The following is a 21,242-nucleotide window of genomic DNA, read 5'->3' on the forward strand; positions in this document are numbered from 1 at the left end:
TTCTAACTGCCTTATAAATCAATTTCGTAGATATGAATAACGATGTGCATGTGGTTTCGATCGGACATCATGACAACACAGCAAAACTATTTGGTGGTGTGTAGGGTGACCTATGGACTTTTTAAAATCTCTGTAATTTTCTTGTTTATGAATATAAGTAAATACTTCAAAAGCAAAAGTTTCATATTTTGTTAAGATCTGTATAATGGTTATTAGAAATGGGCGTCATAGTGGTATACGAAGCGAAATAAAAAAATTAAAAATCAAATTTGACGTTGGAGTCAAAAATGACCAATGTACGATATTTAGCCCCTGATCAACCACGAACAACGATATGCGTTTCTTTTCGATCAGACTTCAAATGACGACACAGCACAATAAATTGTATTTCGGGGGGTCGCACAGTGTGTCCTTCCCATACATTCGACGGCCAAAAATAGAAGGAGTTGTACGAGAGTAATGAAATTTGGCACGAGTTCCTAATATAATAGAATTAAGAAAATTTCAAAGTATCGACAAAATCGGTTCAGATTTAAATATAGCTCCCATATATATCTTTCGTCCGATATGCACTTATACGGCCCTAGAAGCCAGAGTTTTACCCCAATTTGGTTGAAATTTTGCACTAGGAGTACAATTAGTAGCATAGTCTAGTGTGCCAAATTTTATTGAAATCGGTTCAGATTTAGATATTGCTCCCTTATATATCTTTCCCATACAAATAATATTTCAAAAATGCCATATCTTCTGTAAATGTATAACTAGAATGTTTATTTTTCGCAAAAATGCATACAGCATCTATTAAATGCTGTTTTGAAAATATGAAGAAAATCAGCCCACTGTAACACCCGTCCCCCGTACAACCCCCATACAAAAATTGTACAGTTCACTCTATTTAATTTATTAACAACATTTTCACATCTTCGTGATAATCTAATTTTTTAAGCTTCAATTTCGTTCTTAATGAATTGATGTATGGGTCGGAAGATATCAACAAATGATGCATTACGTCTTCGTTAGTAGAACAGCGCCCAGTCTTGCGCGAGTTATATAGCCTATAACGTTTATAGTCTTTATTCCTCGCTTCCTGCTTCATTATGGTATGTAAAAATTTATTTAAAAAAAAAAATAATAACTGATATATATAGCGTTATATTTTCTAATTTTGCAAAAATAAAATGCACATCAACATAGGTTCTATTTTTAGAATGACTGCAAGAACTGCTACAATTTTAAAAGATTCTACACATTGCGTGTAATAATAAGTGACGTTATTATTCATTCAATCCCAACGTCTTTAATAGCTCAGTGGATAGAGTTGGCGGCTGGTGTGCGAACATCTGGAGTTCGAGCCCAACTCATGCTCAAGTTTTCATTATGGTATGTAAAAATTTATTTAAAAAAAAAATAATAACTGATATGATTTTAATTTCAGTGTACGAGCACTTTATACACAATTATCTTACAAATATACTATTTATAGTAATAGACATGCACACAGGCAAAACAACAATAAGCTGTAACGAAAGAAAGAGTGCGCAGTTGCTGATGCACTCGTAAAATAACGCATAACTCATTTTTTTTACTCTAATTTTTTGGTTATCCATTGTTTTTTTTGGCCGCGGGCAAATATGGGCACAATTTTTTTTTTGAATCTGTTAGCTGAGACCCTCAGCTTTAATTTGGTATAGGACTCCATGTTTCGCACTGCTTCGCACACAACTAAAAGTTTAACGGAAAATCATAAATGTTTATTTTTTTGGCCCAAAATAAAAAAAAATAATTTGTTGTTTTTTTTTTAATTTTTATTTTTTTTTTAACTTACATAATGCTTGATGCCTATTTAAAGTGAAAAAAATTTCTATAAGGTACACCCGGTGTATAGTTTATAAGTAACAATGTTTTAAATATGACATAGAAAACTAACCGGGACAGAAAACCAATGGAGATATTTGCATAAAATTTTGCACACATGACCTTTGTAATATAGTTTAACCAACTGTGCAATCATCAAAATCGGAGAGCAGGTCCAAAATGATTTATTGCCGCAGCGGACACAGTGTGGGTCGTAGGGTGCACGAAAAAAAAAGTTTTGGTGTTCTGAAATTGTCTTCGAATATGCTACAAAACTGGGGGGTGACCGCATCAACTTTTTTTCCTTTTGGCCGTGACCCTATCTAGTGACCACCCCTAAAAAATCAAAAATTCCACCCAAATCCCTAAAAAATGAAATATTTATATGAAAAACTTCTTTTGCTCATATCTCGTAAACTAAGCGTCCTAAAGCGAAAAGAAGGTTAATTCGTGACCACCCATAAAAAAATCCAAAATTCCACTCAAATCCTAAAAAAAATGAAATTTTTATATGAAAAACTTCTTTTGCTCATATCTCCTAAATTAAGCGTCCTAGAGCAAAAAGGAGGTTAATTCGTGACCAACCCCAAAAAATCAAAAATTCCATCGAAATCTAAAAAAATTAAATTTTTATATAAAAAACTTTTTTTGCTCATATCTCCTAAACTAAGCGTCCTAGAGCGAAAAGGAGGTTAATTCGTCATCACCCTCAAAAAATTAAAAATTCCATAGAAATCTAAAAAAATTCAAATTTTTATATGAAAAACTTTTTTTGCTCATATCTCCTAAACTAAGTGTCCTAGAACGAAAAGGAGGTTAATTCGTAAGCACCACAAAAAAATCAAAAAGCGAAAAGGAGGATAATTCGTAACCACCCGCAAAAAATCGAAAAATCCACCCAAACCCCAAAAAAATTTAAATTTTTATATGAAAAACTTGTTTGCTCATATCTCCTAAACTAAGCGTCCTAGAGCGAAAAGGAGGTTAACTCGTGACCACCCTCAAAAAATCGAAAAATCCACCCAAATCCTAAAAAAATTGAAATTTTTATATGAAAAACTTCTTTTGGCCATATCTCCTAAACTAAGCGTCCTAGAGCGAAAAGGACGATAATTCGTGACCACCCTCAAAAACATCGAAAAATCCACCCAAATCCTAAAAAAATTGAAATTTTTATATGAAAAACTTCTTTTGGCCATATCTCCTAAACTAAGCGTCCTAGAGCGAAAAGGACGATAATTCGTGACCACCCTCAAAAAATCGAAAAATTCAACCAAATCCTAAAAAAATTGAAATTTTTATATGAAAAACTTCTTTTGGCCATATCTCCTAAACTAAGCGTCCTAGAGCGAAAAGGACGATAATTCGTGACCACCCTCAAAAATCGAAAAATCCACCCAAATCCTAAACAAATTGAAATTTTTATATGAAAAACTTTTTTGGCCATATATCCTAAACTAAGCCACCCAAATCCTAAAAAAATTGAAATTTTTATATGAAAAACTTCTTTTGGCCATATCTCCTAAACTAAGCGTTCTAGAGCGAAAAGGACGATAATTCGTGACCACCCTCAAAAAATCGAAAAATTCAACCAAATCCTAAAAAAATTGAAATTTTTATATGAAAAACTTCTTTTGGCCATATCTCCTAAACTAAGCGTCCTAGAGCGAAAAGGACGATAATTAGTGACCACCCTCAAAAAATCGAAAAATCCACCCAAATCCTAAACAAATTGAAATTTTTATATGAAAAACTTTTTTTGGCCATATCTCCCAAACTAAGCGTCCTAGAGCGAAAAGGACGATAATTCGTGACCACCCTCAAAAACATCGAAAAATCCACCCAAATCCTAAAAAAAATTTAAATTTTTATATGAAAAACTTCTTTTGGCCATATCTCCTAAACTAAGCGTCCTAGAGCGAAAAGGACGATAATTCGTGACCACCCTCAAAAAATCGAAAAATCCGCCCAAATCCTAAAAAAAATTTAAATTTTTATATGAAAAACTTCTTTTGGCCATATCTCCTAAACTAAGCGTCCTAGAGCGAACAGGACGAAAATTCGTGACCACCCTCAAAAAATCGAAAAATTCACCCATATTCTAAAAAAAAATGGAATTTTTATATGAAAAACTTCTTTTGGCCATATCTCCTAAACTAAGCGTTCTAGAGCGAAAAGGACGATAATTCGTGACCACCCTCAAAAAATCGAAAAATCCACCCAAATCCTAAAAAAATTGAAATTTTTATATGAGAAACATCTTTTGGGCATATCTCCTAAACTAAGCGTCCTAGAGCGAAAAGGACGATAATTCGTGACCACCCTCAAAAAATCGAAAAATCAACCCAAATCCTAAAAAAATTAAATGTTTATATGAAAAACTTCTTTTGGCCATATCTCCTAAACTAAGCGTCCTAGAGCGAAAAGGACGATAATTCGTGACCACCCTCAAAAAATCGAAAAAACCACCCAAATCCTACAAAATTGACATTTTTATATGAAACACTTCTTTTGGCCATATCTCCTAAACTAAGCGTCCTAGAGCGAAAAGGACAATAATTCGTGACCACCCTAAAAAAATCGAAAAATCCACCCAAATCCTAAAAAAATTGAAATTTTTATATGAAAAATTTCTTTTGGCCATATCTCCTAAACTAAGCGTCCTAGGGCGAAAAGGACGATAATTCGTGACCACCCTCAAAAACATCGAAAAATTCACCCAAATCCTAAAAAAATTGAAATTTTTATATGAAAAACTTCTTTTGGCCATATCTCCTAAACTAAGCGTCCTAGAGCGAAAAGGACGATAATTCGTGACCGCCCTCAAAAATCGAAAAATTCACCCAAATCCTAAAAAAATTGAAATTTTTATATGAAAAACTTCTTTTGGCCATATCTCCTAAACTAAGCGTCCTAGAGCGAAAAGGACGATAATTCGTGACCACCCTCAAAAAATCGAAAAATCCACCCAAATTCTAAAAAAATTTAAATTTTTATATGAAAAACTTCTTTTGGCCATATCTCCTAAACTAAGCGTCCTAGAGCGAAAAGGACGATAATTCGTGACCACCCTCAAAAAATCGAAAAATCCACCCAAATCGTAAAAATATTTAAATTTTTATATGAAAAACTTCTTTTGGCCATATCTCCTAAACTAAGCGTCCTAGAGCGAAAAGGACGATAATTCGTGACCACCCTCAAAAATCGAAAAATTCACCCAAATCCTAAAAAATTGAAATTTTTATATGAAAAACTTCTTTTGTCCATATCTCCTAAACTAAGCGTCCTAGAGCGAAAAGGACAATAATTCGTGACCACCCTCAAAAAATCGAAAAATTCACCCAAATCCTAAAAAAATTGAAATTTTTATATGAAAAACTTCTTTTGGCCATATCTCCTAAACTAAGCGTCCTAGAGCGAAAAGGACGATAATTCGTGACCACCCTCAAAAAATCGAAAAATCCACCCAAATCCTAAAAAAATTTAAATTTTTATATGAAAAACTTCTTTTGGCCATATCTCCTAAACTAAGCGTCCTAGAGCGAAAAGGACGATAATTCGTGACCACCCTCAAAAAATCGAAAAATTCACCCAAATCCTAAAAAATTTAAATTTTTATATGAAAAACTTCTTTTGGCGAAAAGGACGATAATTCGTGACCACCCTCAAAAAATCGAAAAATCCACCCAAATCGTAAAAATATTTAAATTTTTATATGAAAAACTTCTTTTGGCCATATCTCCTAAACTAAGCGTCCTAGAGCGAAAAGGACGATAATTCGTGACCACCCTCAAAAATCGAAAAATTCACCCAAATCCTAAAAAATTGAAATTTTTATATGAAAAACTTCTTTTGTCCATATCTCCTAAACTAAGCGTCCTAGAGCGAAAAGGACAATAATTCGTGACCACCCTCAAAAAATCGAAAAATTCACCCAAATCCTAAAAAAATTGAAATTTTTATATGAAAAACTTCTTTTGGCCATATCTCCTAAACTAAGCGTCCTAGAGCGAAAAGGACGATAATTCGTGACCACCCTCAAAAAATCGAAAAATCCACCCAAATCCTAAAAAAATTTAAATTTTTATATGAAAAACTTCTTTTGGCCATATCTCCTAAACTAAGCGTCCTAGAGCGAAAAGGACGATAATTCGTGACCACCCTCAAAAATCGAAAAATTCACACAAATCATAAAAAAAATTGAAATTTTTATATGAAAAACTTCCTTTGGCCATATCTCCTAAACTAAGCGTCCTAGAGCGAAAAGGACGATAATTCGTGACCGCCCTCAAAAATCGAAAAATTCACCCAAATCCTAAAAAAATTGAAATTTTTATATGAAAAACTTCTTTTGGCCATATCTCCTAAACTAAGCGTCCTAGAGCGAAAAGGACGATAATTCGTGACAACCCTCAAAAAATCGAAAAATCCACCCAAATCCTAAAAAAAATGAAATTTTTATATGAAAAATTTCTTTTGGCCATATCTCTTAAACTAAGCGTCCTAGAGCGAAAAGGACGATAATTCGTGACCACCCTCAAAAAATCGAAAAATTCACCCAAATCCTAAAAAATTGAAATTTTTATATGAAAAACTTCTTTTGGCCATATCTCCTAAACTAAGCGTCCTAGAGCGAAAAGGACGATAATTCGTGACCGCCCTCAAAAATCGAAAAATTCACCCAAATCCTAAAAAAATTTAAATTTTTATATGAAAAACTTCTTTTGGCCATATCTCCTAAACTAAGCGTCCTAGAGCGAAAAGGACGATAATTCGTGACCACCCTCAAAAAATCGAAAAATCCACCCAAATCCTCAAAAAATTGAAATTTTTATATGAAAAACTTCTTTTGGCCATATCTCCTAAACTAAGCGTCCTAGAGCGAAAAGGACGATAATTAGTGACCACCCTCAAAAAATCGAAAAATCCACCCAAATCCTAAACAAATTGAAATTTTTATATGAAAAACTTCTTTTGGCCATATCTCCCAAACTAAGCGTCCTAGAGCGAAAAGGACGATAATTCGTGACCACCCTCAAAAAATCGAAAAATCCACCCAAATCCTAAACAAATTGAAATTTTTATATGAAAAACTTCTTTTGGCCATATCTCCTAAACTAAGCGTCCTAGAGCGAAAAGGACGATAATTCGTGACCACCCTCAAAAATCGAAAAATTCAACCAAATCCTAAAAAATTGAAATTTTTATATGAAAAACTTCTTTTGTCCATATCTCCTAAACTAAGCGTCTTAGAGCGAAAAGGACAATAATTCGTGACCACCCTCAAAAAATCGAAAAATTCACCCAAATCCTAAAAAAATTGAAATTTTTATATGAAAAACTTCTTTTGGCCATATCTCCTAAACTAAGCGTCCTAGAGCGAAAAGGACGATAATTCGTGACCACCCTCAAAAAATCGAAAAATTCACCCAAATTCAAAAAAAAAATTAAATTTTTATATGAGAAACTTCTTTTGGCCATATCTCCGTGACCACCTTCAAAAAATCGAAAAATCCACCCAAATCCTAAAAAAATTTAAATTTTTATATGAGAAACATCTTTTGGGCATATCTCCTAAACTAAGCGTCCTAGAGCGAAAAGGACGATAATTCGTGACCACCCTCAAAAAATCGAAAAATTTTATATGAAAAACTTCTTTTGGCCATATCTCATAAACTAAGCGTCCTAGAGCGAAAAGGACGATAATTCGTGACCACCCTCACAAAATCGAAAAATTCACCCAAATTCAAAAAAAATTTAAATTTTTATATGAGAAACTTCTTTTGGCCATACCTCCGTGATCACCTTCAAAAAATCGAAATATCCACCCAAATCCTAAAAAAATTTTAATTTTTATATGAGAAACTTCTTTTGGCCATATCTCCTAAACTAAGCGTCCTAGAGCGAAAAGGACGATAATTCGTGACCACCCTCAAAAAATCGAAAAATCCACCCAAATCCTAAAAAAAATTGAATGTTTATATGAAAAACTTCTTTTGGCCATATCTCCTAAACTAAGCGTCCTAGAGCGAAAAGGACGATAATTCGTGACCACCCTCAAAAAATCGAAAAATCAACCCAAATCCTAAAAAAATTGAAATTTTTATATGAAAAACTTCTTTTGGCCATATCTCCTAAACTAAGCGTCCTAGAGCGAAAAGGACGATAATTCGTGACCACCCTCAAAAAATCGAAAAATCCACCCAAATCCTAAAAAATTGACATTTTTATATGAAAAACTTCTTTTGGCCATATCTCCTAAACTAAGCGTCCTAGAGCGAAAAGGACGATAATTCGTGACCACCCTCAAAAAATCGAAAAATCCACACAAATCCTAACAAAATTGAAATTTTTATATGAAACACTTCTTTTGGCCATATCTCCTAAACTAAGCGTCCTAGAGCGAAAAGGACAATAATTCGTGACCACCCTAAAAAAATCGAAAAATCCACCCAAATCCTAAAAAAATTGAAATTTTTATATGAAAAATTTCTTTTGGCCATATCTCCTAAACTAAGCGTCCTAGAGCGAAAAGGACGATAATTCGTGACCACCCTCAAAAACATCGAAAAATTCACCCAAATCCTAAAAAATTGAAATTTTTATATGAAAAACTTCTTTTGGCCATATCTCCTAAACTAAGCGTCCTAGAGCGAAAAGGACGATAATTCGTGACCGCCCTCAAAAATCGAAAAATTCACCCAAAACCTAAAAAAATTGAAATTTTTATATGAAAAACTTCTTTTGGCCATATCTCCTAAACTAAGCGTCCTAGAGCGAAAAGGACGATAATTCGTGACCACCCTCAAAAAATCGAAAAATCCACCCAAATTCTAAAAAAATTTAAATTTTTATATGAAAAACTTCTTTTGGCCATATCTCCTAAACTAAGCGTCCTGAGCGAAAAGGACGATAATTCGTGACCACCCTCAAAAAATCGAAAAATCCACCCATATCCTAAAAAAATTGAAATTTTTATATGAAAAACTTCTTTTGGCCATATCTCCTAAACTAAGCGTCCTAGAGCGAAAAGGACGATAATTCGTGACCACCCTCAAAAAATCGAAAAATCCACCCAAATCGTAAAAATATTTAAATTTTTATATGAAAAACTTCTTTTGGCCATATCTCCTAAACTAAGCGTCCTAGAGCGAAAAGGACGATAATTCGTGACCACCCTCAAAAATCGAAAAATTCACCCAAATCCTAAAAAATTTAAATTTTTATATGAAAAACTTCTTTTGGCCATATCTCCTAAACTAAGCGTCCTAGAGCGAAAAGGACGATAATTCGTGACCACCCTCAAAAAATCGAAAAATCCACCCAAATTCTAAAAAAATTTAAATTTTTATATGAAAAACTTCTTTTGGCCATATCTCCTAAACTAAGCGTCCTAGAGCGAAAAGGACGATAATTCGTGACCACCCTCAAAAAATCGAAAAATCCACCCAAATCGTAAAAATATTTAAATTTTTATATGAAAAACTTCTTTTGGCCATATCTCCTAAACTAAGCGTCCTAGAGCGAAAAGGACGATAATTCGTGACCACCCTCAAAAATCGAAAAATTCACCCAAATCCTAAAAAATTTAAATTTTTATATGAAAAACTTCTTTTGGCCATATCTCCTAAACTAAGCGTCCTAGAGCGAAAAGGACGATAATTCGTGACCACCCTCAATAAATCGAAAAATTCACCCAAATTCTAAAAAAATTGAAATTTTTATATGAAAAACTTCTTTTGGCCATATCTCCTAAACTAAGCGTCCTAGAGCGAAAAGGACGATAATTCGTGACCACCCTCAAAAAATCGAAAAATCCACCCAAATCGTAAAAATATTTAAATTTTTATATGAAAAACTTCTTTTGGCCATATCTCCTAAACTAAGCGTCCTAGAGCGAAAAGGACGATAATTCGTGACCACCCTCAAAAATCGAAAAATTCACCCAAATCCTAAAAAATTTAAATTTTTATATGAAAAACTTCTTTTGGCCATATCTCCTAAACTAAGCGTCCTAGAGCGAAAAGGACGATAATTCGTGACCACCCTCAAAAAATCGAAAAATCCACCCAAATCGTAAAAATATTTAAATTTTTATATGAAAAACTTCTTTTGGCCATATCTCCTAAACTAAGCGTCCTAGAGCGAAAAGGACGATAATTCGTGACCACCCTCAAAAATCGAAAAATTCACCCAAATCCTAAAAAATTGAAATTTTTATATGAAAAACTTCTTTTGGCCATATCTCCTAAACTAAGCGTCCTAGAGCGAAAAGGACGATAATTCGTGACCACCCTCAAAAATCGAAAAATTCACACAAATCATAAAAAAAATTGAAATTTTTATATGAAAAACTTCCTTTGGCCATATCTCCTAACCTAAGCGTCCTAGAGCGAAAAGGACGATAATTCGTGACCGCCCTCAAAAATCGAAAAATTCACCCAAATCCTAAAAAAATTGAAATTTTTATATGAAAAACTTCTTTTGGCCATATCTCCTAAACTAAGCGTCCTAGAGCGAAAAGGACGATAATTCGTGACCACCCTCAAAAAATCGAAAATTCCACCCAAATCGTAAAAATATTGAAATTTTTATATGAAAAACTTCTTTTGGCCATATCTCCTAAACTAAGCGTCCTAGAGCGAAAAGGACGATAATTCGTGACCACCCTCAAAAATCGAAAAATTCACCCAAATCCTAAAAAATTGAAATTTTTATATGAAAAACTTCTTTTGTCCATATCTCCTAAACTAAGCGTCCTAGAGCGAAAAGGACAATAATTCGTGACCACCCTCAAAAAATCGAAAAATTCACCCAAATCCTAAAAAAATTGAAATTTTTATATGAAAAACTTCTTTTGGCCATATCTCCTAAACTAAGCGTCCTAGAGCGAAAAGGACGATAATTCGTGACCACCCTCAAAAAATCGAAAAATCCACCCAAATCCTAAAAAAATTGAAATTTTTATATGAAAAACTTCTTTTGGCCATATCTCCTAAACTAAGCGTCCTAGAGCGAAAAGGACGATAATTCGTGACCACCCTCAAAAAATCGAAAAATTCACCCAAATCCTAAAAAAATTGAAATTTTTATATGAAAAACTGCTTTTGGCCATATCTCCTAAACAAATCGAAAAATTCACCCAAATCCTAAAAAAATTGAAATTTTTATATGAAAAACTTCTTTTGGCCATATCTCCTAAACTAAGCGTCCTAGAGCGAAAAGGACCATAATTCGTGACCACCCTCAAAAAATCGAAAAATTCACCCAAATCCTAAAAAATTGAAATTTTGATATGAAAAACTTCTTTTGGCCATATCTCCTAAACTAAGCGTCCTAGAGCGAAAAGGACAATAATTCGTGACCACCCTCAAAAAATCCACCCAAATCCTAAAAAAATTTAAATTTTTATATGAAAAACTTCTTTTGGCCATATCTCCTAAACTAAGCGTCCTAGAGCGAAAAGGACGATAATTCGTGACCACCCTCAAAAAATCGAAAAATTCACCCAAATCCTAAAAAAATTGAAATTTTTATATGAAAAACTTCTTTTGGCCATATCTCCTAAACTAAGCGTCCTAGAGCGAAAAGGACCATAATTCGTGACCACCCTCAAAAAATCGAAAAATTCACCCAAATCCTAAAAAATTGAAATTTTGATATGAAAAACTTCTTTTGGCCATATCTCCTAAACTAAGCGTCCTAGAGCGAAAAGGACAATAATTCGTGACCACCCTCAAAAAATCCACCCAAATCCTAAAAAATTTAAATTTTTATATGAAAAACTTCTTTTGGCCATATCTCCTAAACTAAGCGTCCTAGAGCGAAAAGGACGATAATTCGTGACCACCCTCAAAAAATCGAAAAATTCACCCAAATCCTAAAAAAATTTAAATTTTTATATGAAAAACTTCTTTTGGCCATATCTCCTAAACTAAGCGTCCTAGAGCGAAAAGGACGATAATTCGTGACCACCCTCAAAAATCGAAAAATTCAACCAAATCCTAAAAAATTGAAATTTTTATATGAAAAACTTCTTTTGTCCATATCTCCTAAACTAAGCGTCTTAGAGCGAAAAGGACAATAATTCGTGACCACCCTCAAAAAATCGAAAAATTCACCCAAATCCTAAAAAAATTGAAATTTTTATATGAAAAACTTCTTTTGGCCATATCTCCTAAACTAAGCGTCCTAGAGCCAAAAGGACGATAATTCGTGACCACCCTGAAAAAATCGAAAAATCCACCCAAATCCTAAAAAAATTGAAATTTTTATATGAAAAACTTCTTTTGGCCATATCTCCTAAACTAAGCGTCCTAGAGCGAAAAGGACGATAATTCGTGACCACCCTCAAAAAATCGAAAAATCCACCCAAATCCTAAAAAAATTGAAATTTTTATATGAAAAACTTCTTTTGGCCATATCTCCTAAACTAAGCGTCCTAGAGCGAAAAGGACGATAATTCGTGACCACCCTCAAAAATTGAAAAATTCAACCAAATCCTAAAAAATTTAAATTTTTATATGAAAAAACTTCTTTTGTCCATATCTCCTAAACTAAGCGTCCTAGAGCGAAAAGGACAATAATTCGTGACCACCCTCAAAAAATCGAAAAATTCACCCAAATCCTAAAAAAATTGAAATTTTTATATGAAAAACTTCTTTTGGCCATATCTCCTAAACTAAGCGTCCTAGAGCGAAAAGGACGATAATTCGTGACCACCCTCAAAAAATCGAAAAATCCACCCAAATCCTAAAAAAATTGAAATTTTTATATGAAAAACTTCTTTTGGCCCTATCTCCTAAACTAAGCGTCCTAGAGCGAAAAGGACGATAATTCGTGACCACCCTCAAAAAATCGAAAAATTCACCCAAATCCTAAAAAAATTGAAATTTTTATATGAAAAACTGCTTTTGGCCATATCTCCTAAACTAAGCGAAAAATCCACCCAAATCCAAAAAAAATTGAAATTTTTATATGAAAAACTTCTTTTCGCCATATCTCCTAAACTAAGCGTCCTAGAGCGAAAAGGACCATAATTCGTGACCACCCTCAAAAAATCGAAAAATTCACCCAAATCCTAAAAAAATTGAAATTTTTATATGAAAAACTTCTTTTGGCCATATCTCCTAAACTAAGCGTCCTAGAGCGAAAAGGACAATAATTCGTGACCACCCTCAAAAAATCAAAAAATCCACCAGAATCCTAAAAAATTTAAATTTTTATATGAAAAACTTCTTTTGGCCATATCTCCTAAACTAAGCGTCCTAGAGCGAAAAGGACGATAATTCGTGACCACCCTCAAAAAATCGAAAAATCCACCCAAATCCTAAAAAAATTGAAATTTTTATATGAAAAACTTCTTTTGGCCATATCTCCTAAACTAAGCGTCCTAGAGCGAAAAGGACGATAATTCGTGACCACCCTCAAAAAATCGAAAAATCCACATAAATCGTAAAAATATTGAAATTTTTATATGAAAAACTTCTTTTGGCCATATCTCCTAAACTAAGCGTCCTAGAGCGAAAAGGACGATAATTCGTGACCACCCTCAAAAATCGAAAAATTCAACCAAATCCTAAAAAATTGAAATTTTTATATGAAAAACTTCTTTTGTCCATATCTCCTAAACTAAGCGTCCTAGAGCGAAAAGGACAATAATTCGTGACCACCCTCAAAAAATCGAAAAATTCACCAAATCCTAAAAAAATTTAAATTTTTATATGAAAAACTTCTTTTAGTCATATCTCCTAAACTAAGCGTCCTAGAGCGAAAAGGACGATAATTCGTGACCACCCTCAAAAAATCGAAAAATCCACCCAAATCCTAAAAAAATTGAAATTTTTATATGAAAAACTTCTTTTGGCCATATCTCCTAAACTAAGCGTCCTAGAGCGAAAAGGACAATAATTCGTGACCACCCTCAAAAAATCGAAAAATCCACCCAAATCCTAAAAAATTGAAATTTTTATATGAAAAACTTCTTTTGGCCATATCTCCTAAACTAAGCGTCCTAGAGCGAAAAGGACGATAATTCGTGACCACCCTCAAAAAATCGAAAAATTCACCCAAATCCTAAAAAAAATTAAATTTTTATATGAAAAACTTCTTTTGGCCATATCTCCTAAACTAAGCGTCCTAGAGCGAAAAGGACGATAATTCGTGACCACCCTCAAAAAATCGAAAAATCCACCCAAATCCTAAAAAAATTTAAATTTTTATATGAAAAACTTCTTTTGGCCATATCTCCTAAACTAAGCGTCCTAGAGCGAAAAGGACAATAATTCGTGACCACCATCAAAAAATCGAAAAATCCACCCAAATCCTAAAACATTGAAATTTTTATATGAAAAACTTCTTTTGGCCATATCTCCTAAACTAAGCGTCCTAGAGCGAAAAGGACGATAATTCGTGACCACCCTCAAAAAATCGAAAAATCCACACAAATCGTAAAAATATTGAAATTTTTATATGAAAAACTTCTTTTGGCCATATCTCCTAAACTAAGCGTCCTAGAGCGAAAAGGACGATAATTCGTGACCACCCTCAAAAAATCGAAAAATCCACACAAATCGTAAAAATATTGAAATTTTTATATGAAAAACTTCTTTTGGCCATATCTCCTAAACTAAGCGTCCTAGAGCGAAAAGGACGATAATTCGTGACCACCCTCAAAAATCGAAAAATTCAACCAAATCCTAAAAAATTGAAATTTTTATATGAAAAACTTCTTTTGGCCATATCTCCTAAACTAAGCGTCCTAGAGCGAAAAGGACCATAATTCGTGACCACCCTCAAAAAATCGAAAAATTCACCCAAATCCTAAAAAATTGAAATTTTGATATGAAAAACTTCTTTTGGCCATATCTCCTAAACTAAGCGTCCTAGAGCGAAAAGGACAATAATTCGTGACCACCCTCAAAAAATCCACCCAAATCCTAAAAAAATTTAAATTTTTATATGAAAAACTTCTTTTGGCCATATCTCCTAAACTAAGCGTCCTAGAGCGAAAAGGACGATAATTCGTGACCACCCTCAAAAAATCGAAAAATTCACCCAAATCCTAAAAAAATTGAAATTTTTATATGAAAAACTTCTTTTGGCCATATCTCCTAAACTAAGCGTCCTAGAGCGAAAAGGACCATAATTCGTGACCACCCTCAAAAAATCGAAAAATTCACCCAAATCCTAAAAAATTGAAATTTTGATATGAAAAACTTCTTTTGGCCATATCTCCTAAACTAAGCGTCCTAGAGCGAAAAGGACAATAATTCGTGACCACCCTCAAAAAATCCACCCAAATCCTAAAAAAATTAAATTTTTATATGAAAAACTTCTTTTGGCCATATCTCCTAAACTAAGCGTCCTAGAGCGAAAAGGACGATAATTCGTGACCACCCTCAAAAAATCGAAAAATTCACCCAAATCCTAAAAAAATTGAAATTTTTATATGAAAAACTTCTTTTGGCCATATCTCCTAAACTAAGCGTCCTAGAGCGAAAAGGACGATAATTCGTGACCACCCTCAAAAATCGAAAAATTCAACCAAATCCTAAAAAAATTGAAAAATTTATATGAAAAACTTCTTTTGGCCATATCTCCTAAACTAAGCGTCTTAGAGCGAAAAGGACAATAATTCGTGACCACCCTCAAAAAATCGAAAAATTCACCCAAATCCTAAAAAAATTGAAATTTTTATATGAAAAACTTCTTTTGGCCATATCTCCTAAACTAAGCGTCCTAGAGCCAAAAGGACGATAATTCGTGACCACCCTGAAAAAATCGAAAAATCCACCCAAATCCTAAAAAAATTGAAATTTTTATATGAAAAACTTCTTTTGGCCATATCTCCTAAACTAAGCGTCCTAGAGCGAAAAGGACGATAATTCGTGACCACCCTCAAAAAATCGAAAAATCCACCCAAATCCTAAAAAAATTGAAATTTTTATATGAAAAACTTCTTTTGGCCATATCTCCTAAACTAAGCGTCCTAGAGCGAAAAGGACGATAATTCGTGACCACCCTCAAAAATTGAAAAATTCAACCAAATCCTAAAAAATTTAAATTTTTATATGAAAAAACTTCTTTTGTCCATATCTCCTAAACTAAGCGTCCTAGAGCGAAAAGGACAATAATTCGTGACCACCCTCAAAAAATCGAAAAATTCACCCAAATCCTAAAAAAATTGAAATTTTTATATGAAAAACTTCTTTTGGCCATATCTCCTAAACTAAGCGTCCTAGAGCGAAAAGGACGATAATTCGTGACCACCCTCAAAAAATCGAAAAATCCACCCAAATCCTAAAAAAATTGAAATTTTTATATGAAAAACTTCTTTTGGCCCTATCTCCTAAACTAAGCGTCCTAGAGCGAAAAGGACGATAATTCGTGACCACCCTCAAAAAATCGAAAAATTCACCCAAATCCTAAAAAAATTGAAATTTTTATATGAAAAACTGCTTTTGGCCATATCTCCTAAACTAAGCGAAAAATCCACCCAAATCCAAAAAAAATTGAAATTTTTATATGAAAAACTTCTTTTCGCCATATCTCCTAAACTAAGCGTCCTAGAGCGAAAAGGACCATAATTCGTGACCACCCTCAAAAAATCGAAAAATTCACCCAAATCCTAAAAAAATTGAAATTTTTATATGAAAAACTTCTTTTGGCCATATCTCCTAAACTAAGCGTCCTAGAGCGAAAAGGACAATAATTCGTGACCACCCTCAAAAAATCAAAAAATCCACCAGAATCCTAAAAAATTTAAATTTTTATATGAAAAACTTCTTTTGGCCATATCTCCTAAACTAAGCGTCCTAGAGCGAAAAGGACGATAATTCGTGACCACCCTCAAAAAATCGAAAAATCCACCCAAATCCTAAAAAAATTGAAATTTTTATATGAAAAACTTCTTTTGGCCATATCTCCTAAACTAAGCGTCCTAGAGCGAAAAGGACGATAATTCGTGACCACCCTCAAAAAATCGAAAAATCCACATAAATCGTAAAAATATTGAAATTTTTATATGAAAAACTTCTTTTGGCCATATCTCCTAAACTAAGCGTCCTAGAGCGAAAAGGACGATAATTCGTGACCACCCTCAAAAATCGAAAAATTCAACCAAATCCTAAAAAATTGAAATTTTTATATGAAAAACTTCTTTTGTCCATATCTCCTAAACTAAGCGTCCTAGAGCGAAAAGGACAATAATTCCACATAAATCGTAAAAATATTGAAATTTTTATATGAAAAACTTCTTTTGGCCATATCTCCTAAACTAAGCGTCCTAGAGCGAAAAGGACGATAATTCGTGACCACCCTCAAAAATCGAAAAATTCAACCAAATCCTAAAAAATTGAAATTTTTATATGAAAAACTTCTTTTGTCCATATCTCCTAAACTAAGCGTCCTAGAGCGAAAAGGACAATAATTCGTGACCACCCTCAAAAAATCGAAAAATTCACCAAATCCTAAAAAAATTTAAATTTTTATATGAAAAACTTCTTTTAGTCATATCTCCTAAACTAAGCGTCCTAGAGCGAAAAGGACGATAATTCGTGACCACCCTCAAAAAATCGAAAAATCCACCCAAATCCTAAAAAAATTGAAATTTTTATATGAAAAACTTCTTTTGGCCATATCTCCTAAACTAAGCGTCCTAGAGCGAAAAGGACAATAATTCGTGACCACCCTCAAAAAATCGAAAAATCCACCCAAATCCTAAAAAATTGAAATTTTTATATGAAAAACTTCTTTTGGCCATATCTCCTAAACTAAGCGTCCTAGAGCGAAAAGGACGATAATTCGTGACCACCCTCAAAAAATCGAAAAATTCACCCAAATCCTAAAAAAAATTAAATTTTTATATGAAAAACTTCTTTTGGCCATATCTCCTAAACTAAGCGTCCTAGAGCGAAAAGGACGATAATTCGTGACCACCCTCAAAAAATCGAAAAATCCACCCAAATCCTAAAAAAATTTAAATTTTTATATGAAAAACTTCTTTTGGCCATATCTCCTAAACTAAGCGTCCTAGAGCGAAAAGGACAATAATTCGTGACCACCATCAAAAAATCGAAAAATCCACCCAAATCCTAAAACATTGAAATTTTTATATGAAAAACTTCTTTTGGCCATATCTCCTAAACTAAGCGTCCTAGAGCGAAAAGGACGATAATTCGTGACCACCCTCAAAAAATCGAAAAATCCACACAAATCGTAAAAATATTGAAATTTTTATATGAAAAACTTCTTTTGGCCATATCTCCTAAACTAAGCGTCCTAGAGCGAAAAGGACGATAATTCGTGACCACCCTCAAAAAATCGAAAAATCCACACAAATCGTAAAAATATTGAAATTTTTATATGAAAAACTTCTTTTGGCCATATCTCCTAAACTAAGCGTCCTAGAGCGAAAAGGACGATAATTCGTGACCACCCTCAAAAATCGAAAAATTCAACCAAATCCTAAAAAATTGAAATTTTTATATGAAAAACTTCTTTTGGCCATATCTCCTAAACTAAGCGTCCTAGAGCGAAAAGGACAATAATTCGTGACCACCATCAAAAAATCGAAAAATTCACCCAAATCCTAAAAAAATTTAAATTTTTATATGAAAAACTTCTTTTGGTCATATCTCCTAAACTAAGCGTCCTAGAGCGAAAAGGACGATAATTCGTGACCACCCTCAAAAAATCGAAAAATCCACCCAAATCCTAAAAAAATTGAAATTTTTATATGAAAAACTTCTTTTGGCCATATCTCCTAAACTAAGCGTCCTAGAGCGAAAAGGACAATAATTCGTGACCACCCTCAAAAAATCGAAAAATCCACCCAAATCCTAAAAAATTGAAATTTTTATATGAAAAACTTCTTTTGGCCATATCTCCTAAACTAAGCGTCCTAGAGCGAAAAGGACAATAATTCGTGACCACCCTCAAAAAATCGAAAAATTCACCCAAATCCTAAAAAAATTAAATTTTTATATGAAAAACTTCTTTTGACCATATCTCCTAAACTAAGCGTCCTAGAGCGAAAAGGACGATAATTCGTGATCACCTTCAAAAAATCGAAAAATCCACCAAAACCCTAAAAAATTTGAAATTTTTATATGAAAAACTTCTTTTGGCCATATCTCCTAAACTAAGCGTCCTAGAGCGAAAAGGACGATAATTCGTGACCACCCTCAAAAATCAAAAAATTCACCCAAATCCTAAAACATTGAAATTTTTATATGAAAAACTTCTTTTGGCCATATCTCCTAAACTAAGCGTCCTAGAGCGAAAAGGACGATAATTCGTGACCACCCTCAAAAAATCGAAAAATTCACCCAAATCCTATAAAAATTGAAATTTTTATATGAAAAACTTCTTTTGGCCATATATCCTAAACTAAGCGTCCTAGAGCGAAAAGGACGATAATTCGTGACCACCCTCAAAAACATCGAAAAATTCAACCAAATCCAAAAAAAATTATATGAAAAACTTCTTTTGGCCATATCTCCTAAACTAAGCGTCCTAGAGCGAAAAGGACAATAATTCGTGACCACCCTCAAAAAATCAAAAAATCCACCCACATCCTAAAAAATTGAAATTTTTATATGGAAAACTTCTTTTGGCCATATCTCCTAAACTAAGCGCCTAGAGCGAAAAGGACAATAATTCGTGGCCACCATCAAAAAATCGAAAAATCCACCCAAATCCTAAAACATTGAAATTTTTATATGAAAAACTTCTTTTGGCCATATCTCCTAAACTAAGCGTCCTAGAGCGAAAAGGACAATAATTCGTGACCACCCTCAAAAAATCGAAAAATTCACCCAAATCCTAAAAAAATTGAAATTTTTATATGAAAAACTTCTTTTGGCCATATCCACTCAAATCCTAATTCGTGACCACCCTCAAAAAATCGAAAAATCCACCCAAATCCTAAAAAAATTGAAATTTTTATATGAAAAACTTCTTTTGGCCATATCTCCTAAACTAAGCGTCCTAGAGCGAAAAGGACGATAATTCGTGACCACCCTCAAAAAATCGAAAAATTCACCCAAATCCTAAAAAAATTGAAATTTTTATATGAAAAACTGCTTTTGGCCATATCTCCTAAACTAAGCGAAAAATCCACCCAAATCCTAAAAAAATTGAAATTTTTATATGAAAAACTTCTTTTCGCCATATCTCCTAAACTAAGCGTCCTAGAGCGAAAAGGACCATAATTCGTGACCACCCTCAAAAAATCGAAAAATTCACCCAAATCCTAAAAAATTGAAATTTTGATATGAAAAACTTCTTTTGGCCATATCTCCTAAACTAAGCGTCCTAGAGCGAAAAGGACAATAATTCGTGACCACCCTCAAAAAATCCACCCAAATCCTAAAAAATTTAAATTTTTATATGAAAAACTTCTTTTGGCCATATCTCCTAAACTAAGCGTCCTAGAGCGAAAAGGACGATAATTCGTGACCACCCTCAAAAAATCGAAAAATTCACCCAAATCCTAAAAAAATTGAAATTTTTATATGAAAAACTTCTTTTGGCCATATCTCCTAAACTAAGCGTCCTAGAGCGAAAAGGACGATAATTCGTGACCACCCTCAAAAAATCGAAAAATTCACCCAAATCCTAAAAAAATTGAAATTTTTATATGAAAAACTTCTTTTGGCCATATCTCCTAAACTAAGCGTCCTAGAGCGAAAAGGACCATAATTCGTGACCACCCTCAAAAAATCGAAAAATTCACCCAAATCCTAAAAAATTGAAATTTTGATATGAAAAACTTCTTTTGGCCATATCTCCTAAACTAAGCGTCCTAGAGCGAAAAGGACAATAATTCGTGACCACCCTCAAAAAATCCACCCAAATCCTAAAAAATTGAAATTTTTATATGAAAAACTTCTTTTGGCCATATCTCCTAAACTAAGCGTCCTAGAGCCAAAAGGACGATAATTCGTGACCACCCTGAAAAAATCGAAAAATCCACCCAAATCCTAAAAAAATTGAAATTTTTATATGAAAAACTTCTTTTGGCCATATCTCCTAAACTAAGCGTCCTAGAGCGAAAAGGACGATAATTCGTGACCACCCTCAAAAAATCGAAAAATCCACCCAAATCCTAAAAAAATTGAAATTTTTATATGAAAAACTTCTTTTGGCCATATCTCCTAAACTAAGCGTCCTAGAGCGAAAAGGACGATAATTCGTGACCACCCTCAAAAATTGAAAAATTCAACCAAATCCTAAAAAATTTAAATTTTTATATGAAAAAACTTCTTTTGTCCATATCTCCTAAACTAAGCGTCCTAGAGCGAAAAGGACAATAATTCGTGACCACCCTCAAAAAATCGAAAAATTCACCCAAATCCTAAAAAAATTGAAATTTTTATATGAAA

General features: G+C 33.3%; 1 long non-coding RNA gene across 1 annotated transcript; it reads left to right on the top strand.

Moving 5' to 3' along the window:
- Positions 1-1,001: 1,001 nt before the first annotated feature.
- Positions 1,002-1,512, top strand: LOC142228081 (uncharacterized). The gene is made up of 3 exons (XR_012720064.1): positions 1,002-1,100; positions 1,195-1,380; positions 1,436-1,512. It is a non-coding gene; the product is annotated as an uncharacterized LOC142228081 (long non-coding RNA).
- The last annotated feature ends 19,730 nt before the right edge of the window (positions 1,513-21,242 follow it).

The sequence above is a fragment of the Haematobia irritans genome, chromosome 3, assembly GCF_050003625.1.
Source record: "Haematobia irritans isolate KBUSLIRL chromosome 3, ASM5000362v1, whole genome shotgun sequence".
Lineage (NCBI taxonomy): Eukaryota > Metazoa > Arthropoda > Insecta > Diptera > Muscidae > Haematobia > Haematobia irritans.